General features: G+C 40.8%; 1 protein-coding gene across 1 annotated transcript in view; it reads left to right on the top strand.

Annotated features, from left to right (window-relative positions):
• The first annotated feature begins 4,731 nt into the window (after window positions 1-4,731).
• The window catches only part of LOC106565182 (protein NLRC3-like), a 31,681-nt gene continuing 9,876 nt past the window's right edge, over window positions 4,732-26,536 (top strand). The window contains exons 1-5 of the mRNA XM_082959046.1: window positions 4,732-4,994; window positions 6,048-6,163; window positions 6,337-6,560; window positions 23,193-23,336; window positions 23,717-23,759. The gene's annotated coding sequence lies outside the window, so the exon portion shown is untranslated. The remainder of the gene's footprint in view (window positions 4,995-6,047; window positions 6,164-6,336; window positions 6,561-23,192; window positions 23,337-23,716; window positions 23,760-26,536) is intronic.

The following is a 26,536-nucleotide window of genomic DNA, read 5'->3' as shown; positions in this document are numbered from 1 at the left end:
CTTCCAGGAGCTCTTATTCTCTCCCTATTCACAGTAGAAGCATGAAACAATGTTCTAAAGACTGTTGACATCTAGTGGAAGCCTTAGGAAGTGCAAAATGAACCCTAAGTCACTGTATACTGGATAGGGAATCACTTGAAAAACCTACAAATCTCAGATTTCCACACTTCCTGGTTGGATTTTTCTGCGGGTTTTGCCTGCCATATGAGTTATTTTATACTCACAGACATCATTCAAACAGTTTTAGATACTTCAGTGTGTTTTCTATCCAAATCTCCTAATAATATGCATATCCTACCTTCTGGGCCCGAGTAGCAGGCAGTTTAATTTGGGCACGTCATTCATCCGAATGTCCGAGTACTGCCCCCTGTCACTAAAAAGTGAGCTTGGAGGGTACTATGGTGTTGAAGGCTGAGCTATAGTCAATGAACAGCATTCTTACATAGGTATTCCTCTGTCGGGACTATTTTCCAAGTTTAAAATGATAAACATTCAACATTGGCCATGATGTCAATGAAGCATGATTTGTGCCGCTCTCAAAACAACTGTTAACTCGGAACCTTGAAAACTTGACTTCAGTGAGTTCAAGACAACTGGGAAGTCGGGAATAAATGAGCTCTGACTGGGAAAATACATTTTGAACGGTCATCCAACTCGGAATTGTTGTTTTGAACGCACCATAAATCCATAGAATGCCAGACTTTGGTGACAAAATTTGCCCACAAAGGACCGCCGCGCCATCTTCCTGTTCAAGTGAGCACAGCACAACAAGTCCAAAAATGTATTGTTTGCTGCTGCATAAATTATGTAATATGCCAGGGAGATATGTACACTGTAGCTAAGAAAGTAATACTAAGTGTATGTTGTGTAGCAAGATGTTAGTTGCCCATGTGCTTCACCCTAATAATTGGTTTGATTTAACCCCCTTTATTTATCCTACAGTTCTGAGTTGGTACAGAGAGAACACTGAAAGAACGACCCATGTTCTGAATTCTGTCACTGTACATTTCAAAAGTGCAAACAAATAGTTATACTGACTACGTCCGTAGCTCGCTCATGAATGTCTTAATTGAAATTATGGATTGCCACTTATCCACTTGTCGTCCCCTTATGCCATATCTCTACATCTCAATTGTCATTAGCAACCACATTTGTTTAAGCAAGTCAGCCATGATTGAACTGTTTCGCTGCCAGACAAGGCTCAGCTGATAGCCAGGTGTAGTGGTGGTAAGATGTTGGGACAGCTTTATGTAGGCCCTAACAGATTGTCACCATTATTGTGCAATTCATTTACTGTTTAGTGTTGTGTTGTGTAATGGCTTTGCTGTCATCCCATTTTTTTTGCCCCACCAAGATCTACATGCATGTAGCCTATTTGAAATTATGCTTGCTTCTTACATTCACCTTTTCATGTTAATTTAAATACTTTTCATTCAAATTCATATGGTTTGGTTTCAATACATAAAAACCAATTAGTAGGTCCAGGTAGTCACAAAAATAGATGGGTGTTGGTTAAATTGTGATTTTATTGAATGTAGCCAATTTGGAGCGGGAGATTTTTTTCTTCCCGTGAAAGCTGAGATGTTGTTAGCAGATTGTAGAAACGGACATGGAGGCTTCATGAGCAATGGGATTTCCAACCACTCAACTCCGCTCACTTGCTCTGCTGCCTACATGCCTACCTATACCTGGCTGAACCCCTTCCATCTCTCTCTTTCTCTCTCTCTCGCTAGTTTGCTCTTTCTTTGCCGTGAAAGATGCGAGAGTTTGTGTTCTCGAAATAGACTATGGAAAATAGTTTCCCCCGTTGCAAAAATACTGAACCTTAGGAGTCGATTGCTAGTGGAATCGAAGCTTGACTCCCAGAAATGTGAGTCGACACCGGGAGTCGACGGGCAAGGAGTCGAGAAATCGATTCTTTTGGAGTCGACTCACCACCACTAATCTCACCACACCGGTATCAAACGTAACATCACTACTGTTTAAAGCTGGTGTACAAAACCGAAAGTAAAAGATGCAAACACAAAATTTAAGAACGGGACGTATAGAAATACAGCACATGGTACAGATATACGGCGTAGACTTGCTTTCAATGAGAATGACCAAACTAATTTAGTGATGGGCATTCCGGCTCTTTTCAGTGACCTCTTTTGGCTCCCAAACGGCTCTTTAAAAAAAAAAAGGTCTTTTTTCAAGTAAAACAGTTTGCGACAGTTTGACTATGATTGGTGTTAAAACAATTCGAATTAAACTATCAAATGAAATCATATTCTACCTTAACCACGTTGTATTTAAAAATATTTAAAAATAATGCTTTTAAAATTTGCATTTCAAGTATAACTATTTAATGTATATAAACAAAGTGCATATAAATCTAACCATTCAAAACGAATACAATCTGAACTGCATATTAGAATATTGCACCATGTCAAAGAAAAATAAATAACAATTTTTAAAACTGCAGCATCCCACAAATTGAAATAAATGTAAAAAAGAAGGATGCTATTACACAAATGCATTTCAAGTGTAACTTTTTAAATGTATATAAACAAAGTGCATATAAATGTAACAATTCAAATCGAATACAATCTGAACAACATAATATTAGAATATTGCACCATATCAAAGAAAAATAAATAATGTGCAAAACAGCAGCATCCCACTTAAAACATTAAACTGGTCCCTCTTTTCTCTCTCTTCTTTATGCCATGTTATAACCAGTAGCACACAGCAATGCTGACCATATTTTCCTTTTATGAGAGATTTGCATTCAGAAATGCAAGCTGCCTCACTTTCGAGGGGCTGGTGCGGTTTCTTCTCTCAGTAATTATTTGTCCCGTTTTCAAGAAGACCCTCTCAGAGGGAATGAATGTGGCCACTATGCAGAGTCTCCCTGTCATGACTTTAGTAAGCCGTGGGTAGACAGAGGCCTTGTTCTTCCACCAGCTCAGAGGATCTGCAGGTCTATTTGGAGGGGCTCCTCCAAATAGGATCGGACCTCCATTATGGCATCAGCTGAGGGATTCCTTCGTGCTGCATCCCCAGTTGCTCTCTCATCAAACAGCATCCAAACAGCAGACGTTTGTGGCACTACTGCTGGTGCTTCTGCTCCCTCTTCTTCCTGTTGCCCTGGTGCCTGAGCCAGCTGACTGCTGGGGCTGTCCCTCCCTGCTGCTGAGGTTATTCTTTGAAGAGCCTCAATAATCGCTCTGGCATCACTAAAGGCTAACTTCTTAAACCTGGGGTCAAGTGCAGCGGTTTCTGATAGCACGTGATTATATTCCAGTCTGTGGAACTTTCTGTCCATTGATGAAAGAAGGGTGTCCATCAACTCTGTCACATGTCCTGTGGTAACCTCCCATTCCTCCTGGTTCAGAGCATCAACAGGTGCATTGACAATGGCCAGGGTAGAGATGATGGCATCCTTTGACTCAAGAAACCGCTTGAACATATAAAATGTTGAATTCCACCTTGTAGTGCAGTCTTGTTTATGCCTCAGCTCAGGCATCCCCATCTGGCGTTGTGTAGACTTTCGTTTTTCAGCACCTACTGTGCTCCTGTGGAAGTATTCCACAGCTGCTTTCACTTTGTCCACAGTGGGCTTCATCACCTTCAGAGCATCTCTTACAATCAGGTTGATTGTGTGGGCAAGACATGGATGACGGGGCCTTTTTAAAAAATGTTATGGCTTTGGTTATGTTAGCTGCATTGTTGCTAACACAACAGACCACTTTTCCATCTACTTGCCATTCTCTGGCCACTCTCAACAGTTCCTCTGCCAAGTTCTCTGAGGTGTGTCTGTCGCTGAACTCAAAGCAGTCCAGAAGACCGCTAGACATCGAAAAATCCTCAATGAAGTGACATGTAACTGACATGTAAGAAGTGGTTACCCTTGATGTCCAGCAGTCAGTGGTAAGGCAAACTGCAGTAGCTTTTTGGACTCTTTCCCGCACTGAAGCCTGTGTGATCTCATACAGTTGTGGAATAAGTGATTTTGAAAGGGTTTTCCTGCTTGGAATTGTGTACATTGGATTTAGACTATTGCTATAATTTCTAAAACCTGTCCTTCACATCGAAAATGGCTGGAAATCGGTGGCAATCATTTTAGCCAATGCAATATCAATTTGGCCTTGTTTTGCTACAGACATAGCCTTTGGCATAAACTGGTCCATAGAAGGCTGCGTTGCTGTGGGTCACGGAGTAGGCCAACTTGACTGAGTGGATACATCTCCACGTGTGGAGGTGCTGGCTACACCACTATCACTAGCAGGCCCGCTAGTTTCTCGAAGCTCCGCTACAGCTAGCTTCACAGTTGGGTGCACAGTTTGCACATGCCGGTGTAGGTTGTGCGTATAACCGGCTTTATATGAGATTTTGTTTTGGCAAATTCTACACTGTGCTCTAACATTGTCTACATTATTAAAATGCATCCAAATGCTACTGTGCTTCTGACTAATTTTCCAGCTGTTGTTTTCACAGCTGTCCTTCCTCTCTCTCCTCGGCTGCTAAGTGTGTGACTGAGAGTGAGTTGGCTCGGCCCTCCCTCACGCATGTTTGCTTCATTGGTTGACACTACGTGTCTGATTGACAGGAACAACAGGTGAGGCTCTTTTTTTCTGAGCAGACAGTCAGAACGAATGTGTGCGCTTGAGCATTTAGTCCTATATTATTTTATTTATTTATTTATTTATTCGTTCTTTGAATTAGTTAATTCTATTCATTTAAATGTTTTGATTATTCATATCTTTATTTTTTATATTTTTTATAAATAGATTCGGCTCTTCTGATATGCGAGCCGGCTCCCAATGTTCACCTACAAGAGCCGGCTCTTAGAGCCGAGTCGTTCGCGAACGACCCATCACTACAACTTTAACTCCATTTGTCGGGCCGCCCAACAACAAACAAATTGCAAGACTGTATTCAAGCAGTCGAAATGTTTATTCGTCTTCGTTGTTTAATTTCAAATATTGATTGTACAAACTGGTCACGTATTGGTGAGTTATTGTTTTTTTTTACTTAAAACTGAAGAAAAAAAATCTATATAAAAGACTCACTAGGCTACCTTTTTGTTTTTGGAAAATAAGTTGTGGGCACATTCTAAAATGGCGGGTTGGACTGGAAAGTTATCTTTTGTAGAGGTTACTGGCCTTATTTTATGAAGCACGTATCGCTGATGTCGAAATAATGTAGTAATACCTCAACTATGTAACGTTAAGTAGAAGTGCTCCGAAAAAAATGGAAAATGTAAAGCTGTTATCTGTCATTTCACAGACTCATTTGACCAACCTACTGACCGGTCCCTTAAAACAAAGATTGCAGTAAAAGTGCAGTAACAGCAGTCGACTGTGATAATTTGGACGCAGTAATCGCAGAATAACTGCAGTTATACTGCACTCTTAATGCAGTTACACTGCAAAATGACTGCAGTAAAAAAATGTGTTATTTTGGACGCAGTATTTGCTGCTAACTTAGACTCTGACTGCAATCTCTTTTCATACGGGGTACAATAACAGTTCTAGTTAACAAACTCTCTGCCAGGAAGAGATGTGAGCCATAAAAACCTCTTTCCTCAAAAAATTGCCGAAAATAGGTGAAACTAGAACATAAATAAGTAAATGTTGCATAACAACAAGCAACCCACATGACACAACCCAAAATATGTAATATCTGCCTTCTATAGCTTGTGACGTTCTTAGCATGTACATAGGTTATAGGATACACCCTGAGCAAATACCTGTCTCAGGTGAAACATTTAAGTAATATTTAACCTGACCTACAGTATTCCGTAAGATATTCAAAGATAATACAGCTCTGCATCCTATGTACTGTAACTCTCAAGAGGCGTCAACCTGACAAATGGTCAAAGGTCCGTTTTTGCACAGATAAAAAGGGATCGTTCAGATGCCCTGAAGTGAAATGTACTGGATGTCAAAACAAGCAATGCAATGTTAAGGCATCGACTAAATCAAATTGATGGCCTTGACATTACTGTGTTTGTTTTCAACTAAATCAAACTGATGGCTATGATATTACTCTGTTTGTTTCAGCTTGTCACCATGGCACACTCCCTTCCTGACCTCTTGGATGACCTGGAGCAAGATCAAAAGAGTTGCAGCAATGATCAGGTGCTAGAGCGAGAGAGGGAGAGGGAGATGAAAAGGAGGTGGGTTGTTGTACTTTGATGATACACCCACTGGAGAAGAGAATAACTGCATTTATACAAAAAATGTAAATCTCACAATACACTATAATTACCTCTGACTAACCAAAATAGAAAGAGGCACACAAACACGTGTATAATTGTCTCTCTCTCGCCCCCTCTATTATTCTCTGCAGTGAGTTGAGGGCTGGTCTGGTCTGTCCAGTGTGTGAGCATGGGCTGAGAGACCCAGTCTCGTTTAACTGTGGACACAGAGTGTGCAGACAGTGCATCAGCAGCTTCAGGGACCAGCCTGGTCCATCAGGAGACCCTGCCTGTCCTCAGTGTGGAAAGAGACCCAGAACAACTCCTGAATGGAACCTACATTTGCAACAGCAATCTGTTGTTAGACAACATGAGCGTAAGACAGCTTCTTTATATCAACATTTTACTTTGTGTAAGCACATCTACAGCTAACTGACGCAAAGTACAGAATCCAAGAAAACAGGTTTGGAATAGGATCAGGTTGGGATTTTGTTTAAATTCCAGCCACTGTTGTTTTTAGTCTAAGACAGTGTTTCCCATGTCCAGGCCTTGAGTACCCCCAACAGCACACATCTTTGTTGTATTCCCAGACAAGCACACCTGATTTGGCCCCCCGAGTGGCGCAGTGGTCTAAGGCACTGCATCGCAGTGCTAGCTGTGCCACTGGAGATTCTGGGTTCGAGTCTATGCTCTGTCCTAGCCGGCCACGACCGGGAGACCCATGGGGAGACCCATGGGGCGGCGCACAATTGGCCCAGCGGGGAGGGTTTGGGCGGCTGGGGTGTAGTGATGGGTCGTTCGCGAACGAGCCGGCTCTTGTAGGTGAACATTGGGAGCCGTCTCGCATATCAGAAGAGCAGAATCTATTTATAAATTATTATTTTGTAAATTAGATATGAATAATCAAAAGATTTAAATGAATAGAATTAACTAATTCAAAGAACGAAAAAAGAAATAAATTAGTATAGGCCTAAATGCTCAAGCGCACACATTCGTTCTGTCTGCTCAGACTAACAGTCTCACCTGTTGTTCCTGTCAATCAGACACGTAGTGTCAACCAATGAACCAAAGATGCGTGAGGGAGGGCCGAGCCAACTCACTCAGTCACACACTTAGCAGCCGAGGAGAGAGCGGAAGGACAGCTGTGAAAACAACAGCTAGAAAATGAGTTGGAAGCACAGTAGCATTTGGATGCATTTTAGTAATGTAGACAATGTTAGAGCACAGTGTAGAATTTGCCAAAACAAAATCTCATATAAAGCCGGTTCTGTGCACAACCTACACCAGCATATGCGAACTGTGCACCCAACTGTGAAGCTAGGTGTAGCGGAGCTTCGAGAAACTAGTGGCCTGCTGGTGATAGTGGTGGAGTCAGCACCTCCACACGTGGAGATGTATCCACTCAGTCAAGTAGGCCTACTCCGCGATCCACAGCAACACAGTCTTCTATGGACCAGTTTATGCCAAAGTCTATGTCTGTAGCAAAACAAGGCCAAATTGATATTGCATTGGCTAAAATGATTGCCACCGATTTCCAGCCATTTTTGATCGTGGAGGACAGAGGTTTTAGAAATTATAGCAATAGTCTAAATCCAATGTACACAATTCCATGCAGGAAAACCCTTTCAAAATCACATCTCAGAGAACTTGGCAGACGAACTGTTGAGGGTGGCCAGAGAATGCAGGTAGATAGAAAAGTGGTCTGTTGTGTGCGCGACAATGCAGCTAACAACCAAAGCCATGAAAATGTTCAAATGGACCCATCATCCATGTCTTGCCCACACAATCAACCTGATTGTAAGAGATGCTCTGAAGGTGATGAAGCCCACTGTGGACAAAGTGAAAGCAGCTGTGGAATACTTCCACAGGACCACAGTAGGTGCTGAAAAACGAAAGTCTACACAACGCCAGATGGGGATGCCTGAGCTGAGGCATAAACAAGACTGCACTACAAGGTGGAATTCAACATTTTATATGTTCAAGCGGTTTCTTGAGTCAAAGGATGCCATCATCTCTACCCTGGCCATTGTCAATGCACCTGTTGATGCTCTGAACCAGGAGGAATGGGAGGTTACCACAGGACATGTGACAGAGTTGATGGACACCCTATGTTCATCAATGGACAGAAAGTTCCACAGAATGGAATATAATCACGTGCTATCAGAAACCTCTACACTTGACCCCAGGTTTAAGAAGTTAGCCTTCAGTGATGCCAGAGCGATTGAGGCTCTTCAAAGAATAACCTCAGCAGCAGGGAGGGACAGCCCCAGCAGTCAGCTGGCTCAGGCACCAGGGCAACAGGAAGAAGAGGGAGCAGAAGCACCAGCAGTAGTGCCACAAACGTCTGCTGTTTGGATGCTGTTTGATGAGAGAGCAACTGGGGATGCAGCACAAAGGAATCCCTTAGCAGATGCCATAATGGCAGTCCGATCCTATTTGGAGAAGAAACTGCACCAGCCCCTCAAGTGAGGCAGCTTGCATTTCTGAATGCAAATCTCTCATAAAAGCAAAATATGGTCAGCATTGCTGTGTGCTGCTGGTTATAACATGGCAATAAAGAAGAGAGAGAAAAGAGGGACCTGTTTAATGTTTTAAGTGGGATGCTGCTGTTTTGCACATTATTTATTTTTCTTTGATATGGTGCAATATTCTAATATTATGTTGTTCAGATTGTATTAGTTTTGTATTGTTACATTTAAATGCACTTTGTTTATATACATTAAAAAGTTATACTTTAAATGCAAATGTTTAATAGCATTCTATTTCGCAACAAACCAATGCATATTTAAATGCATTGTGGTTAAGGTAGAGTATGATTTCATTTAATAATTTAATTAGAATTGTTTTAACACCAATCATAGTCAAACTATCGCAAACTGTTTGACTTGAAAAAATACAAAACATTTTTTTTTAAAGAGCGGGCTCTTTTTGTTGAGCTGAGCCAAACGAGCTGCCTCACTGAAAAGAGCCGGAATGCCCGTCACTATTGGGATGCCCTTGTCCCATCACACACTAACGACTCCTGTAGCGGGCCGGGCGCAGTGCACGCTGACACGGTCGCCAGGTGTACAGCATTTCCTCCGACACATTGGTGCGGCTGGCTTCCGGGTTAAGAGGGCATTGTGTCAAGAAGCAGTGCGGTGTGGTGGCTAATTTCCGCATTACCAAATGAGGATTTACAAACACACCAGTCCGAGTTAAAACTACATCTTTAATACTTAAGATACTTTTGCAAAAGTTCTTGACCCCCAATAATGCATTCTCTCGAATGAATCATTTAATGAGGTGATTGCAGAATGGCTACAGGGATCTTTTATAGCAACGATACAGCCCCTTCAACGTACATTGACAAACCACAGATACTTAGTAACAGTTCACAAAGGTTACGTTTTGTATGACAGATATCCATAAAACACATCAGACAGTAACTGCTATGTCAACAGGATTAATGGTATAGCCCAGTATCTGGTCTCCTTAGAACTGTCCCTCCCTGGTACGGTATTGAACAGAACTATTTCATCCAATGGCATATATCAATTGTCAACTCTAGATACTCCCATCTCAAGCAAACCCCCTCTTGACCCCACTCCTGGACAGGCTCACTGGAGGGAGTGAGCCTCTAGGCCATATATTATCACAGGATAAGTGTGAGATCTAAAAGACCATGGTCCCAGACACTGCCATAAACCTCCCCACAATAAGGAAAAGGAGGGTGTGACTTGCTCACAGACATTGTGGAGACAAGTCATTGGTTCCCCAGTAATCACGCCATCCCTTCACATGGTTTAAGCATAGGTAAAGACACATTCCCATGACGACAAGTCTGACCTCTCCCCTCTCTGGGCCCCAAGTGTCTGAGCCCCAGCTAAGGTAGACATGCAACTGAAAAGACACCAGAGTCCAGTGGACACTTTCTAATGACAAGTACCTCAAATAAGCATATTATACTAATAAAACATCTTAATTATCTATGTTACCCAACTAATTCTGATTCGTCCACGACATTCCCCTCTCAAGGGACTCCGTCCCTTCTAGAGAATCAGAACAGTAACGTTACAGCGGAACCAGTGTCTAAACACAGGCTTCATCACAACAGAAAAGACAGTCATCCCTCTGTGTCCCCTCTCAATTTAAAAGAAAATCACCAGATTTAAGAACATTCATTCACATAGAACATACATATATTCTACATAAACCAAAAATCACAAAACAATAACTCATTGCATGGGGTTCCTGCACATAACATCCCAAGAAACTCAGCACTGTCTCTTATTACCATCCCCCAACATTTACTAAACACTCTAGCAATTTGTCTGGGAAGGTTAAGATACACAGTCACCTGCACGAACCCATGAAGAAAAACAAAAAATGCATACAGTTTATGAGATTCAAAGCTATATTTTCCATAGACAGTGAAAAGCACATAATGAATGCATAATGCAGTGCATGCACCAATGGAGTTTAATACAATAATCTTTAGTTATCTATCACACTCAAATGGATCAGCATAGTATGTTGGAAATGACAATTTCCATCCCAGAAACTATAATTAGCATATCTTGTTGTACAAATCCAGGTAGTGACTCGTAGTTAAAATAAAATGTATCCCCTTGGTGCCTAATGAACATGACCCAAGACACGCATCATGATTCCACTATTTATAAGGCAATGCCTATAGATCCAAATAGATTAGGATCATTTTCACTCTCCAGATCAGAGTTCACCCATGTCATTCACCCATGGCATGCTTATAATAACCTCAACATCTTTAGTTCATAACAACAATCAAAACAATCTATCTCTAATACATGAATTTCTTCACCCATTTAGATTTTAACATATTCAACTCAAATCAATCCTTCAGTTTTAAAATTCATTCAATTTCCAAATAAAATCATAATTAGAACTCAGTTAATTATCCAACCAAAATTTCAAAATGACATTGCTCAGTGATTCAAATTTGTCTTATCACTCAAAGTAAAAACTAAATTTAAACACTCATCAATATTAGCAGAATGTCCATTCATTTTAACATCCAGTATAATTATCCAATAATTTCTACTATTAACAATTTTATCACGATTATTCTACAGATCAGTATCTCAATGCATTCTTAATCTAAATTACTATAATTTTACGTGGTGTAGACCTCTACAATCAACCTGATACCCCAAAAGTCTAAACAGTTATGGGCACAGTTGACCAAACCCCTCTCTCCAGGCACTGATTCTTCTGGCGTCCTCTTCGTTCTTCTTCAGATAACTTTAAAGTTCAAAGTGAATGACCCATTATAATGTCCCAATGTCAATGTTTCACCTTAGATGCCCATTATGTCTTGTCCATTCGTCAACCAATATATCAGCAACATAAGAATAGTTTAGAACAGCACCTTTCCCCATGCTCACTCCATGTGGACTCCTCTCACACTCCTGAGAGAAACATGAGAGAAAAGCAGTTGATATCTTAGATCGGAAACTGTACACCGGTTGCTGGCTCGGCCATTCCTCTCAGTAGAAATGGTTCGGACAGGGCCATATTCAACGCCTTCGTCACTCCTTCAGCCAATTAGAGGGGGTTTGAGGTACACACACTTTTCGGTCCAATTATCTCTTCCATGCATTAAGATACCGTCTGATGTCACTTTTCATGATAACCTCGAAAGAACAGATCAGAACAACAGTTTAGTTCAGTTCATTAACTACATGATAAATTATTACTTTTACCAATTATTCTTAATACAAATGTCTAAACATTATTGAAAGAGAATAACAACACATTCTATTGAAATTATTCTTTCACATTGGTTAATACTTCCCATCACAATTTCAACTCCATCGCAGAGCCACAGAATCAGGAAGTTAGACCTATAACCCATCAGGAATAGAACAGAACAAACAACACAACAATACACTCCTTCACATATCACTCAAGATGTGTAAACTTCAATCCAAATTTCAAAGAACTGAATCCAAACCCTCAAAGGACTGTATCCTCCCCCATTTTTTTTAACACATGACTCTCCATGAGAGTAATGTATAAAAAAACACTACTACAAATCAAAATGTCAAATAACATAACCAAATGAAAATCACAACTCTGAAAACCTCCACAAAGAAAAAATGATTTACCCATATGGTCATAGGAAAACAGACTTCAAGCAGCCTACCCTTAGTGAAAGGCAATGCCCTATATCACATAGGTCCAAATTACAAATATGTCTAAGAACTTTAAATTCCATCATAATTATACATTTCACGAATTACCTTGAAATCAGTATAACAAATGACCTAAAATGTATTATCCAAATGGCTTTCCCATGAGGCTGATCAGACCACACAGGAAAACCCTGACAAAGGTCATAAGTCAAACCACCCCTTCACAGAAATGTTTCTTACTATCTTAGACAACAAAATGTAAAAACGTCAAACATTTTCTACATGTTGTATCACAGGTTACCCAGGACGTTTCATTAACAAAAGAATCCACATCTTTAGTTAAAACTCAGGGGAAAAAAACGTCCAAATATTCCATGTGTATACCCCTTTAAGATATCTTAGCACTAAGTCAAATGGAAAACTCACCAATACCACAGGAAATAGAAAAACAAATCAAACATACTATTTTAACAACACAAACAAATAGCAATAACAAATGTGTTGTGTATGGGCATTGGCGAAAATCTGATATCAACTTTGGAGGGGACAATTACATGACATTTTCTCAAGAGCAATTCCTGAGGGGGACACCAAAAGTAGTGCTGTAACACATAGCCTACATTGTAATATGGTAAATGTATATTGAGGAACCAAAGAAATAAGGTGTTTGATGTACTCCTAACTACCGGTACCCAAAACTACACAACTAATCACAACAGCAATACCATTGCCTTTAACAAATCTTAGTTCAGTCACCAGTTTAAGTTGAGAGTGGGGGTATCCATGGCATTTTCCAATTATGTTCCTATTTTACAAGTTAAAAAAATGGAGAACCTTTCATAATGTTGCCAAACAAAGACTCAACAAACTTACCTGAGACTCCCTGTCTCTGCCAGTCTGTCCCTGCATATCTGTCCCCAACTCTGCTGTCTGTGTGCCATCTGTTGCCTGCTCTGCCTAATGACATCATTGTGAAACATTTCCATTAGAATTTAATTTCTTTCTTATGAACATTTTATCAACTAGTCTTTGAGATATTAGGCTACTAGGGTTCTTACTATGCGTTTTGGTGTATTGAAAAATACTCTGATGTACGTCTTTTATTTTTCTGCCATTTTTCTACCTGGCTGGCTACACACACAGTGTGTAGGTTATTTACAGTAGGAGATGGGCTTCTATCATCTTCAATCATTCTATTTGGGCTTCGATCTAAAACATAGCTAGCAAATGTGAAACGGATTAAAATGACAAGATTTGACAGCTGTATGAGTTCACCATTTACACAACATATGCTGCAACCTTTTGTCATTTTAATAGTTTGTTTCATATTGGCTGGCTTCCAACAATAGCTGAATTTGCAAAGCTAGCGAGCACCAATTCAGTTTCAGTGGTGTTTGCTATAATTTTTGCTACCCGGGTTAAATAAAGGTGAAATAAAATAAATAAATAAAAGTTCACTTGCGACAATTTAGCTTTTGCAACGAGACCATTAAATATATTTAAGACAATGGTAGAAGAGAGTGTAGTTCTGTTCAGTTTGGATTTCAGTTTATCGCTAACCTTATCACAGGGACTTTGAAGCACTAACTTACATCATCTGCATGCTGATTCCATCTTTGACGACGCCACAAATGGAATAGGTACTAGCTAGCTTAATAGTTAATATTTGCGCGCTAGCTCTGCATATTCAGCTAGTGTGTGTGCGCAATTGACTGGATTAACCTCACGTCAGTTACGTAGCAAGCTAAGGAACTGGCAGTGGATCAAACCATTGTGAGGCAAAGGGTGGGGGGGTTGCAATCTTTTGAAACTTAAAAACGCGCTATTAAGTGTCTATAATCAGCACAATTGCTTTCATTGCGTATTATTAATATTATTTAAATTACATAGTTATGTTTCAGTGATATATTGGGGGGGGACAAATCATATTTTTCCCAGGATGGGGGGGTCGTGTCTCCCCCGTCCCCCCCCGGGATTTCCGCCCCTGTGTATGGGTATTTGCAAACCCTAAAGTAAAAACAAACAAAACAAATCCAGGCCTTTTCCATTTTGGTAGTTTACGGCCTCAATCTCACTCACCCAAGATTATAGCCCCATGAAACATAGACAATGAAATCCCCATTGTCCCAAAGAAAAACACAAACACTTCTTTAGCAGTCATTATACAACTGATTCAGAAACCCAAACGTTAACTACAAACAAAACCTAATGATAATTCCACTGTACTCCCTCATCATTAGTTTTAATCTGCATCAATGTATATGCATGCTTAATTGACCCTTAGATACAATTATCCTGGTATCATTACTAGACCAATGTCCAACAAATATGTGATAGCTTTTTCACCTTTGGATTGTTCAGCAATATTTAATCCCAGGCATTTAATAAAATGTAGTTTGAGACGTGTTCTCTCATGTCGCCTTTAACATACATACTTCAGTTGACTTTCATCCGTCCTGGAGGAAAGAATCCTACTCAAACACATCAGACAATACAATGTTTAATTAAGTGAAAACAACACCAAAAATAAACAATAAACAGTAAACAAACCCATAACCTCTTTCTAGCAATCAAATCATTTCAACCTGTTGCATAAATTTAGTACAACAATCCTTGTTTAACAAATCTAAAACCTTTCAAAAAATGTGTGCTGTCTCATCAGCGTAAGAATCAAAACTAACTTTTTTTCCACTCATAATACACAATGTTTACATTTCCCCCAAAGGTCAATACTGTTCAGCTCATACATTAATGATCTTCCTTCTGTCTGTACAGGGTCTGAAGTTCCAATGTATGCAGATGATACAGTGATAAATGCATGCAATTAACAAACAACCTACACAAAAACTCACTTCTGTAATGGTTGAGATGACAAAGTTGCTCAGAGACTCATGTTTGCATCTCAATAAAATACAAAACACAGTCTGCATGTTCCTCACAAAGAAAACACTGATGCCCCTGAGACAGATGTCTATTTATCAGGGGAAAAGTTCCAAGTGATATCTGATTTTAAGTTCCACGGCATCATACTTCAAATCAAACAAATTTATTTTTATATAGCCCTTCGTACATCAGCTGATATTCTCAAAGTGCTGTACAGAAACCCAGCCTAAAACCCCAAACCGCAAGCAAAGCATGTGAAAGAAGCACGGTGGCTAGGAAAAACTCCCTAGGAAAAACTCCCTAGAAAGGCCAAAAACCTAGGAAGAAACCTAGAGAGGAACCAGGCTATGAGGGGTGGCCAGTCCTCTTCTGGCTGTGCAGGGTGGATATTATAACAGAACATGGTCAAGATGTTAAAATGTTCATAAATGACCAGCATGGTCAAATAATAATAATCATAGTAGTTGTCGAGGGTGCAACAAGCACGTCCGGTGAACAGGTCAGGGTTCCATAGCCGCAGGCAGAACAGTTGAAACTGGAGCAGCAGCACGGCCAGGTGGACTGGGGACAGCAAGGAGTCATCATACCAGGTAGTCCTGAGGCATGGTCCTAGGGCTCAGGTCCTCCGAGAGAAAGACAGAAAGAGAGAATTAGAGAGAGCATATTTAAATACACACAGGACACCGGATAAGACAAGAGAAATACTCCAGATGTAACAGACTGACCCTAGCCCCCCGACACATAAACTACTGCAGCATAAATACTGGAGGCTGAGACAGGAGGGATCAGAAGACACTGTGGCCCCATCCGATGATACCCGCGGACAGGGCCAAACAGGCAGGATATAACCCCACCCACTTTGCCAAAGCACAGCCCCCACACCACTAGAGGGATGTCTCCAACCACCAACTTACCGTCCTAAGACAAGGCCGAGTATAGCCCACAACGATCTCCGCCATGGCACAACCCAAGGGGGGGGGGGGCGCCAACCCAGACAGGAAGACCACGTCAGTGACTCAACCCACTCAAGTGACGCACCCCTCCCATGGACGGCATGGAAGAACACCAGTAGGCCAGTGACTCAGCCCCTGTAAAAGGGTTAGAGGCAGAGAATCCCAGTGGAAAGAGGGGAACCGGCAAGGCAGAGACAGCAAGGGCGGTTCGTTGCTCCAGCCTTTCCGTTCACCTTCACACTCCTGGGCCAGACTATACTTAATCATAGGACCTACTGAAGAGATAAGTCTTCAGTAAAGACTTAAAGGTTGAGACTGAGTCTGCGTCTCTCACATTGGTAGGCAGACCATTCCATAAAAATGGAGCTCTATAGGAGAAAGCCCTACCTCCAGCCGTTTGCTTAGAAATTCTAGGGACAATTAGGAGGCCTGCGTCTTGTGACCGTAGCGTACGTGTAGGTATGTACGGCAGGACCAAATCGGAAAGATAGGTAGGAGCAAGCCCATGTAATGCTTTGTAGGTTAGCAGTAAAACCTTGAAATCAGCCCTTGCCTTAACAGGAAGCCAGTGTAGGGAGGCTAGCACTGGAGTAATATGATCAAATTGTTTGGTTCTAGTCAGGATTCTAGCAGCCGTATTTAGCACTAACTGAAGTTTATTTAGTGCTTTATCCGGGTAGCCGGAAAGTAGAGCATTGCAGTAGTCCAGCCTAGAAGTAACGAAAGCATGGATTAATTTTTCTGCGTCATTTTTGGACAGAAAATTTCTGATTTTTGCAATGTTACGTAGATGGAAAAAAGCTGTCCTTGAAACAGTCTTGATATGTTCTTCAAAAGAGAGATCAGGGTCCAGAGTAACGCCGAGGTCCTTCACAGTTTTATTTGAGACGACTGTACAACCATCCAGATTAATTGTCAGATTCAACAGAAGATCTCTTTGTTTCTTGGGACCTAGAACAAGCATCTCTGTTTTGTCCGAGTTTAAAAGTAGAAAGTTTGCAGCCATCCACTTCTTTATGTCTGAAACACAGGCTTCTAGCGAGGGCAATTTTGGGGCTTCACCATGTTTCATTGAAATGTACAGCTGTGTGTCGTCCGCATAGCAGTGAAATTTAACATTATGTTTTCGAATGACATCCCCAAGAGGTAAAATATATAGTGAAAACAATAGTGGTCCTAAAACGGAACCTTGAGGAACACCGAAATTGAGGAGGGCCAAGCACAGGAAGCAGCTCTTTCAGTAGTTTAGTTGGAATAGGGTCCAGTATGCAGCTTGAGGGTTTGGAGGCCATGATTATTTTCATCATTGCATCAAGAGATATAGTACTAAAACACTTTAGTATCTCCCTTGATCCTAGGTCCTGGCAGAGTTGTGTAGACTCAGGACAATGGAGCTTTGGAGGAATACCCAGATTTAAAGAGGAGTCTGTAATTTGCTTTCTAATGATCATGATCTTTTCCTCAAAGAAGTTCATAAATATATTACTGCTGAAGTGAAAGCCATCCTCCATTTGCGAAGGCTGCTTTTTAGTTAGCTTTGCGACAGTATCAAAAAGAAATTTCGGATTGTTCTTATTTTCCTCAATTAAGTTGGAAAAATAGGATGATCGAGCAGCAGTGAGGGCTCTTCGATACTGCACGGTACTGTCTTTCCAAGCTAGTCGAAAGACTTCCAGTTTGGTGTGGCGCCATTTCCGTTCCAATTTTCTGGAAGCTTGCTTCAGAGCTCGTGTATTTTCTGTATACCAGGGAGCTAGTTTCTTATGACATATGTTTTTAGTTTTTAGGGGTGCAACTGCATCTAGGGTATTGCGCAAGGTTAAATTGAGTTCCTCGGTTAGGTGGTTAACTGATTTTTGTCCTCTGACGTCCTTGGGTAGGCAGAGGCAGTCTGGAAGGGCATCAAGGAATCTTTGGGTTGTCTGAGAATTTATAGCACGACTTTTAATGCTCCTTGGTTGGGGTCTGAGCAGATTATTTGTTGCAATTGCAAACGTAATAAAATGGTGGTCCGATAGTCCAGGATTATGAGGAAAAACATTTAGATCCACAACATTTATTCCATGGGACAAAACTAGGTCCAGAGTATGGCTGTGGCAGTGAGTACGTCCAGAGACATGTTGGACAAAACCCACTGAGTCGATGATGGCTCCGAAAGCCTTTTGGAGTGGGTCTGTGGACTTTTCCATGTGAATGTTAAAGTCACCAAAAATTAGAATATTATCTGCTATGACTACAAGATCCGATAGGAATTCAGGGAACTCAGTGAGGAACACTGCATATGGCCCAGGAGGCCTGTAAACAGTAGCTATAAAAAGTGAGTGAGTAGGCTGCATAGATTTCATGACTAGAATCTCAAAAGACGAAAACGTCATTTTTTTTTTTTGTAAATTGAAATTTGCTATCGTAAATGTTAGCAACACCTCCGCCTTTGCCGGATGCACGGGGGGTATGGTCACTAGTGTAACCAGGGGGTGAGGCCTCATTTAACACAGTAAATTCATCAGGCTTAAGCCATGTTTCAGTCAGGCCAATCACATCAAGATTATGATCAGTGATTAGTTAATTGACTATAACTGCCTTGGAAGTGAGGGATCTAACATTAAGTAACACAATTTTGAGATGTGAGGTATCACAATCTCTTTCAATAATGGCAGGAATGGAGGAGGTCTTTATACTAGTGAGATTGCTAAAGCGAACACCGCCATTTTTAATTTTGCCCAACCTAGATCGAGGCACAGACACGGTCTCAATGGGGAAAGCTGAGCTGACTACGCTGACTGTGCTAGTGGCAGACTCCACTAAGCTGGCAGGCTGGCTAACAGCCTGCTGCCTGGCCTGCACCCTATTTCATACTTGATTCCAACCTCTCTTTTAAAAGCAAATGAAAAAAGGTAATTCAAATAACCAAATGCAACCTAGCTAATTTCCAAAACATATGAAATTGTTTTACTACAGAAGTAACAAAACTATGCTTCAAGGTCTCAGAGCGAGTAACGTTACCGATTGAAACGCTTTTAGCGCGCACCACCTCGGTTACACTCACCCCCCTTACAAAGCTCGTCCTTGCGCTATCTTGCGACTCTACGTCTTACAGGAACGCGCACGCCGGCCAAGCACACGCACAACTGTGATGAATTCGCACTGTCCCTGTAAAATAAAATTAACTCAACCTGCAATTCACTGTACTGTCCTGTCCTGACATTGTTCCACGTAATGGAAACAGAGTATAATGTTTAAATACATAAACTTCCTTCTCTAATTCACTGGTGTTACCTAAACATTCAAACCAAGAATCAATAACCAGGTTTCACATCACAAAATCCTTCCTTCCAGCCAAACATAGCCCAAGCATAGCTCAGCGCACATAACCATCTCTTCTCATCTTTTGTTTTACCCGTAAGCAAAAATATAACCCACTACTCAACCAACGTTCTGCCTTACCTCTATAGTAAGATTAAACCCAAACTTTACAACTTCCTCTTCACTTTCAGCTTCACACTTATGAAATATCCAAGACTTTAAAAATAACATGTAAATCGCCATACTTATAAAATACTTCATTCAACTCTTTCTCTGTATGTCAGTTCCAGCAACAGACAACGTATCGTAATGAAACAGCAGGGAGCAGGTCTCGAACCCTTGACCTTCTAGCCCGAAGTCCGGCGCGCTATCGACTGCCGCAAAAGCATGCTCGCCCGGCAGGGTCGATTTCTGCGCTTATAAACCCAGGGTCGTTACAGTATCATATCAAAATTCCCTCGCTATTATTTTCTAATGAATTAGCCTTTCAATTTAAACTAATCAAGCTATCAGAAACGTTACATTTATATCTTAAACAAACGCTAGCAACCGTATCTCTCCAGGCAAAACATATCAATAGTAGAATTATAATCAGTCCCCTGGTGCATGGGCTAGGATAACCCTGGCCTCCTGCGTGGCAGGTGACAATTCTACCCCTGTACCACCAATGCTATTTAATTGAACCAGACTCCCAGCAAATAAACCCATTTACAATTGTCTGTAGTCGTAAAATCAGGCACATATTACCGAGACAATTCCCAGAAAATAGCCCTAATTTCAAAGTCCAAGCGTTACTCCGGCGATGATTCTCACATGCCAAATGAATAGATTAGCAGGCAAAGAGTAAAATCAACATTCATAGACTAGGAAACAGATCTTGCGCCTTTTAATAAAAGTAGATTATGTTTTCTCAACGTATTTCAATTACTTTACTTCATCATATTAAAATCAGCCAATGATAATTAGTTTGATGGATACCCTAGGCTTTGTCCGACTTTATCAATTACGTCGAGATTCCATCTTAATTCGCTCCAACTTTATGGAAAACGGTGTATTCAATAAATCCAACAACTCCTCTCATACTGGGAGGAAAAATAAAATAGTTTCAGACCTTAAGGGCATTTTTATTTCAACTGTTGTACCCAGACGGGGATAATACAATAAGCATTTATAGTTACATCATTAGGGTAAGATAACCAAAAGTGGACACACTCCAATCAGTTTCTAGATCACAATTTCCCAAACATTGTAGACTGTTTAATAACGATTAAAACCTCATCTTTATCAAATTATCCATTAAAGATACCAACTCAAAACCTACGTATGTCTACGAATGGTTGGTTTCAATTGTATCTAATTATATTCTCAGCATTACTTTATCAAATCTCTAGTAATCGATTATACACACACATACAATTTATCATATTTTCACAAAATCCATATAAAACGTTAGAAACGTTTAGGTACTCACACAGAACTTTAAGGATCACCCACACAGGATTGGCCCGATACTCACACAGAACTGGTCCGATGTTCACACAGAACATCAGAACATAATTGAAAGGTTACTCACACAGAGTAAACCTACTCACACTCACACAGAACGCTCCTACAAAGATTACCTAGTGGTAACTTTAACAAAATACTCACACAGAGTAACCCAGGGCATACCTGGCTAGCACATTTAAAATAATTGGAATTCACCACCTCTGAGGGTCACTTAGACAGTTACACAGACATTCTCAGAACTAGGTCCTTATTCCAATAGGGCTTCACCAAGTACCATGTTTCACACAGAACACACAGTAACCCTGGCCCCTCACCCCCACAGACCGCACCAATCCCCACTGTGATCAATTCAGTGTCAGGACGGCTCTAGGTCGCCCGCAACCGACCAGTGGCAGAGTATCATTGAGTCCGCAAACTCTCAGATTGCTCTCCTCTGACTCGGCCCTGTTTACGCCTCCAAGGTGCCCCCCTCACAAAGGAATACACACTCAGAGCTCACGTAACAGAGGCTTTTCTAAAAACTCGACTTCAAGTGTGTTTTGCTCACCTCTTTCTTTAAAAAAAAAGGTTGAAATGTGGTATCCACTCGGCTCGCTGCCTCTCAGATCAAAGGTGGGTCCATCTGCTTCGTTCCCGAAGTGTGGTCTCCCTGAGATCCCAAGTTTGAGGGATCCCTCGTGCACCATTTACCTAGGTCATCAGGAGCGATCACCAAGTGAAGATTCACATCCCACCCCCGTCGCCAAATGTGGTGGCTAATTTCCGCATTACCAAATGAGGATTTACAAACACACCAGTCCGAGTTAAAACTACATCTTTAATACTTAAGATACATTTGCAAAAGTTCTTGACCCCCAATAATGCATTCTCTCGAATGAATCATTTAATGAGGTGATTGCAGAATGGCTACAGGGATCTTTTATAGCAACGATACAGCCCCTTCAACGTACATTGACAAACCACAGATACTTAGTAACAGTTCACAAAGGTTACGTTTTGTATGACAGATATCCATAAAACACATCAGACAGTAACTGCTATGTCAACAGGATTAATGGTATAGCCCAGTATCTGGTCTCCTTAGAACTGTCCCTCCCTGGTACGGTATTGAACAGAACTATTTCATCCAATGGCATATATCAATTGTCAACTCTAGATACTCCCATCTCAAGCAAACCCCCTCTTGACCCCACTCCTGGACAGGCTCACTGGAGGGAGTGAGCCTCTAGGCCATATATTATCACAGGATAAGTGTGAGATCTAAAAGACCATGGTCCCAGACACTGCCATAAACCTCCCCACAATAAGGAAAAGGAGGGTGTGACTTGCTCACAGACATTGTGGAGACAAGTCATTGGTTCCCCAGTAATCACGCCATCCCTTCACATGGTTTAAGCATAGGTAAAGACACATTCCCATGACGACAAGTCTGACCTCTCCCCTCTCTGGGCCCCAAGTGTCTGAGCCCCAGCTAAGGTAGACATGCAACTGAAAAGACACCAGAGTCCAATGGACACTTTCTAATGACAAGTACCTCAAATAAGCATATTATACTAATAAAACAGATAATTAAGATGTGTTACCCAACTAATTCTGATTCGTCCACGACAGCGGTTAGGTTGTGTTTCGGAGGATGCACAGCTCTCGACCTTCGCCTCTCCAGAGTCCGTACGGGAGTTGCAGCGATGAGACAAGGCTGTAACTACCAATTGGATACCACGAAATTGGGGAGAGAAAGGGGTAAAAAAAAACAAGGCACACCTGATTCAACTCAACTAATCATGAAGCCGAGGGCTCCCGAGTGGCACAGCGGTCTAAGACACTGCATGTCAGTTCAAGAGGCGTCACTACAGTCCCTGGTTTGAATCCAGGCTGTATCACATCCGGCCGTGATTGGGATTCCCTTAGAGTGGCGCACAATTGGCCCAGCGTCGTCTGGGTTTGGCCAGGGTAGACCGACATTGTAAAGAAGAATTTGTTCTTAACTGACTTGCCTAGTTAAATGAAGGTTACTTTTTTTTTAACGTGCTGAATCAGGTGAGTTTGTCTAGGGCTACAACAAAAATGTGTGCTGTTGGGGATACTGGAGGAATGGAGTTGGGAATTACTGCTCTAAGAGAACCCGAGATCTATCCGAAAAGTTGCAAACCATATGATGTGAGATTCTGTTGGCAAGTGGAGTCTAATTCCTTTTTTGTTTCAAAGCGTGTTTTGAGGAGCACAGACCAGCACCTCTCCCGACCTGCATCGCAGCTCACACTGGAGGCGTTAACGTTGTCCCACATTTTGAAAACTCCAATGTAGGAGGCTCTGTAAACATCAATGTCACTTTGCAAGCTCAGATGAGAGGTCAGTTGTTTGGTGCTCTTATGTACAGATTTGACCAGTTTCTCACAGCAGGAAAATAATCCTTTAGCAACAGGAAATGTGGATTATAATAAATTGACATTTTTGTAGGGGTTGATATTTTGTAGTTAGGGCAAATAAAGTCTGAAATTGTAAAGTGGAAATTACAAACTTTAGAAGCCTTTTTAAACCTTGAATACACTAAGTTTGCAATTCCCGCTGTGCAGGACATTTCCAGCAGCAAAAGGGTGAACAAATTAAGATCCTACAGTTCTAGTCATACGGATGGCACTATTCAATCAAGTTACACAAAGAACTGTACAGTAGATATCATGTGCTGTATTGGGGCTTAAGCTCCATTGTCTTTTTAAATTTATTTCCAGAAGACACATCCCAGGCTGTGCAAAGCAGTGTCAGAAAACAAGGGTAAGGTGCCAAATTTTTTTGTTTTTATGAAGGGAAGAAAAACTGTATACTCCATCTAAAGCCTTATTTTCTTTTTCACAATATATTTTGTTAGTGTTTATGTCATGCAAAAGTAAAATTAAGAACCCATCGTGGTAGTACTTTATAATAACACCTGGTAATAAAACATTTATAATGGATTAGTTAGTTTATTCATAATTTATTAAGCATTATTCCTGTATACATTTTTGTAAGATATTCATAAACAGTATTTTATCAACACTGTTATAAATGATTTATTCATGATTAATGAGATCCATTTTAAAGTGTTTGATAATTGTATTTTCATACTTTCTAAATCATTTATTGACCAGATATAAATGACTTGTTATTGCAACTCCACGCTACTAGCTAAAGTAGGACAGCGTGGAGTAGCTAAATTAGTTATTTGAGTGAATCCAGAAAATGACACTTATTGCATTTCTTTCTTTTGTAACTTTATCAGACATTTATCCAACATATTAGCTCAACACAAATCCTCAGATGTTTCCTAATCACACAAAATTGAATTGAATTGTCATTTGGGTACATTTAGGACTATACTAATGGTGTCCCAGATTATCTAACCTGCTGTCCCAGTCTACCAAATGCGATCTGAAAATAGGGTTTTGACTCAGTGTACACAAATGGGTGTGTCATGCCTCCTGGGAATATGATATAAAAAAATGTGTGTGTGTGGTTATGAAACATCTTCAGGATTTTGGGAAATGTTTAATGTGCTGGGCTAATATGTTGGATAGATGTCTGAAGAGGTTACAGAAGACACAAATGTCCCACATATTCCGAATTCACTAATGATTAATGAGTGTGTTTTTATAAATATTTATCATCAAAACGTACCAATACATACTGCAATTGATGACTGATAGGGTTACTTTCAAAGTATTTGCTAATCATTAGTTAACCTCTTGAGGATACCGTAGGATAGGGGGCGCCACAGCGCATTTTGAAAAAAAATCGTTCCCATTTTCAACGGCCTACTAATCAAACTCAGAAGCTAGGGCATGCATATACTTATTATATATGGATAGAAAACACTCTAAAGTTTCTAAAACTGTTTGAATGGTGTCTGTGAGTATAACAGAACTCAAATGGCAGTCAAAACCCCGAGACCGATTGAAACAGGAAGTGGAATTCTGAATTGTGGACTCGACTTCTCATCTTTCCTTATTAATCACACCGTTAACAATGGTTCAGTGAGCACTTCCTATTGCTTCCACTAGATGTCGCCAGTCCTTTCACAGTGGTTTGAGCCTTATAGAGTCAAAACTCAGTGAATGACACGAGTTTGAAATTGGTCACAGGGGATGGGCCATCACCATTATGACGCCGGCGGCCATGTCTGCCCCCACCTTTGGATACGGTTTTAAAGGCCATGACATCATCCCCCTCGAATCTTATTGGCTCTCTTGGTGTTACAGGCCCTGAAGATTTATTTTATACAACGTTTGACATGTTTGAACGAACCTACATGCGGGAGCATTGCATTTTATTCGGATCTTCAGCCCTGCGCTTGGAGAGAGCCATAGGACGCGCTACCAACATCAGGCTAATGGAACGTGAAGTATGGACTTTTTGACCGAAAATACATCTGTTGTGGACCTGGGATGCTTTCTGATGAAGACAACTAAAGGTAGGCGATTATTGACAATATTATACAAGATAAGATGTGACATGCGATTGTTTCAAAGATGGCGCCGAGCTCTGTATATTAGCTAATTTTCTGAGTATCGCATCTCCTTTTATCGCAAAGTGTGATTACCCAGTAAAGTTAATTTAAAATCTGGTATGACGGGTGTTCTCAAGAGATATTCATCTATAAATGTTAGATTGACAATATACATTTAAAAAATTGTTATAGGATAGTAATTTAGGGAAATGTAGCATTGTTTACCGGGACGCTTTTGAGGGGAAATTATGTAGTCAACCTCAGACAGAGATGTAAAATGCTGTTTTTATATATAAATATGACCTTTATTGAACAAAAGAATGCATGCATTGTATAACATGATGTCCTAGGGGTGCCATCTGATGAAGTTTGTAAAAGGTTAGTGCTGCATTTAGCTGTTTTTTGATTATATGTGATGCAAGTGGTTGGTCGGAAAATGGCTATGAAGCTGCTTTTTACGATGGACTCATCTAATATAATCTAATGATTTGCTTTTCCTGTAAAACCTTTTTGAAATCGGACGACGTGGGTCGATTCAGGAGAGGTGTATCTATAAAAAAAATATATATATATTATTTTATTTTTTTTTTAATTATTATTTTTTTTTTAATGCTAATTGGCGATATGATTTTTCGCTGGATTTTGATCCCGGTGACGGGATGAGACGTTAAGTCTTTTGCAGGCAATGATCTAAAGTGAGGACTATCTATACCTTATAAAACCCTAAGGCTGGCCATGCCATAAGTAGCCATTCCAGCAGTAGCTGATTCTCCACAAAGGGCTCAAAATGACCTGAAATATGCCTCGCTTATCAACAGTAACAGAATATGGACAGAACACAGAAGGCGCGGAAGACCCATTTCAGTTGAAGGCATTCCGTTGTATTTTCGGCTGGCGCTAAGGAGGCGCAAGTGTTAAACGCACGTTAGTTTACAATTTTATCATGTAAAAAAAAAACTGGTGCACTAGCATTTTCCACCCCTTATGCCAGGTTCGGCACTGAACCTGTCGGAAAAAACCCTCCGTTTATGTTGTCTTAGGCCTAGTATTATATGCCCACGGGGAGCAA

Source organism: Salmo salar, chromosome 12, assembly GCF_965601325.2.
Source record: "Salmo salar chromosome 12, fSalSal1, whole genome shotgun sequence".
NCBI classification, from domain to species: domain Eukaryota; kingdom Metazoa; phylum Chordata; class Actinopteri; order Salmoniformes; family Salmonidae; genus Salmo; species Salmo salar.
Note: the sequence above shows the minus strand (reverse complement) of the source record. Positions and strands in the feature narration are given on the sequence as shown.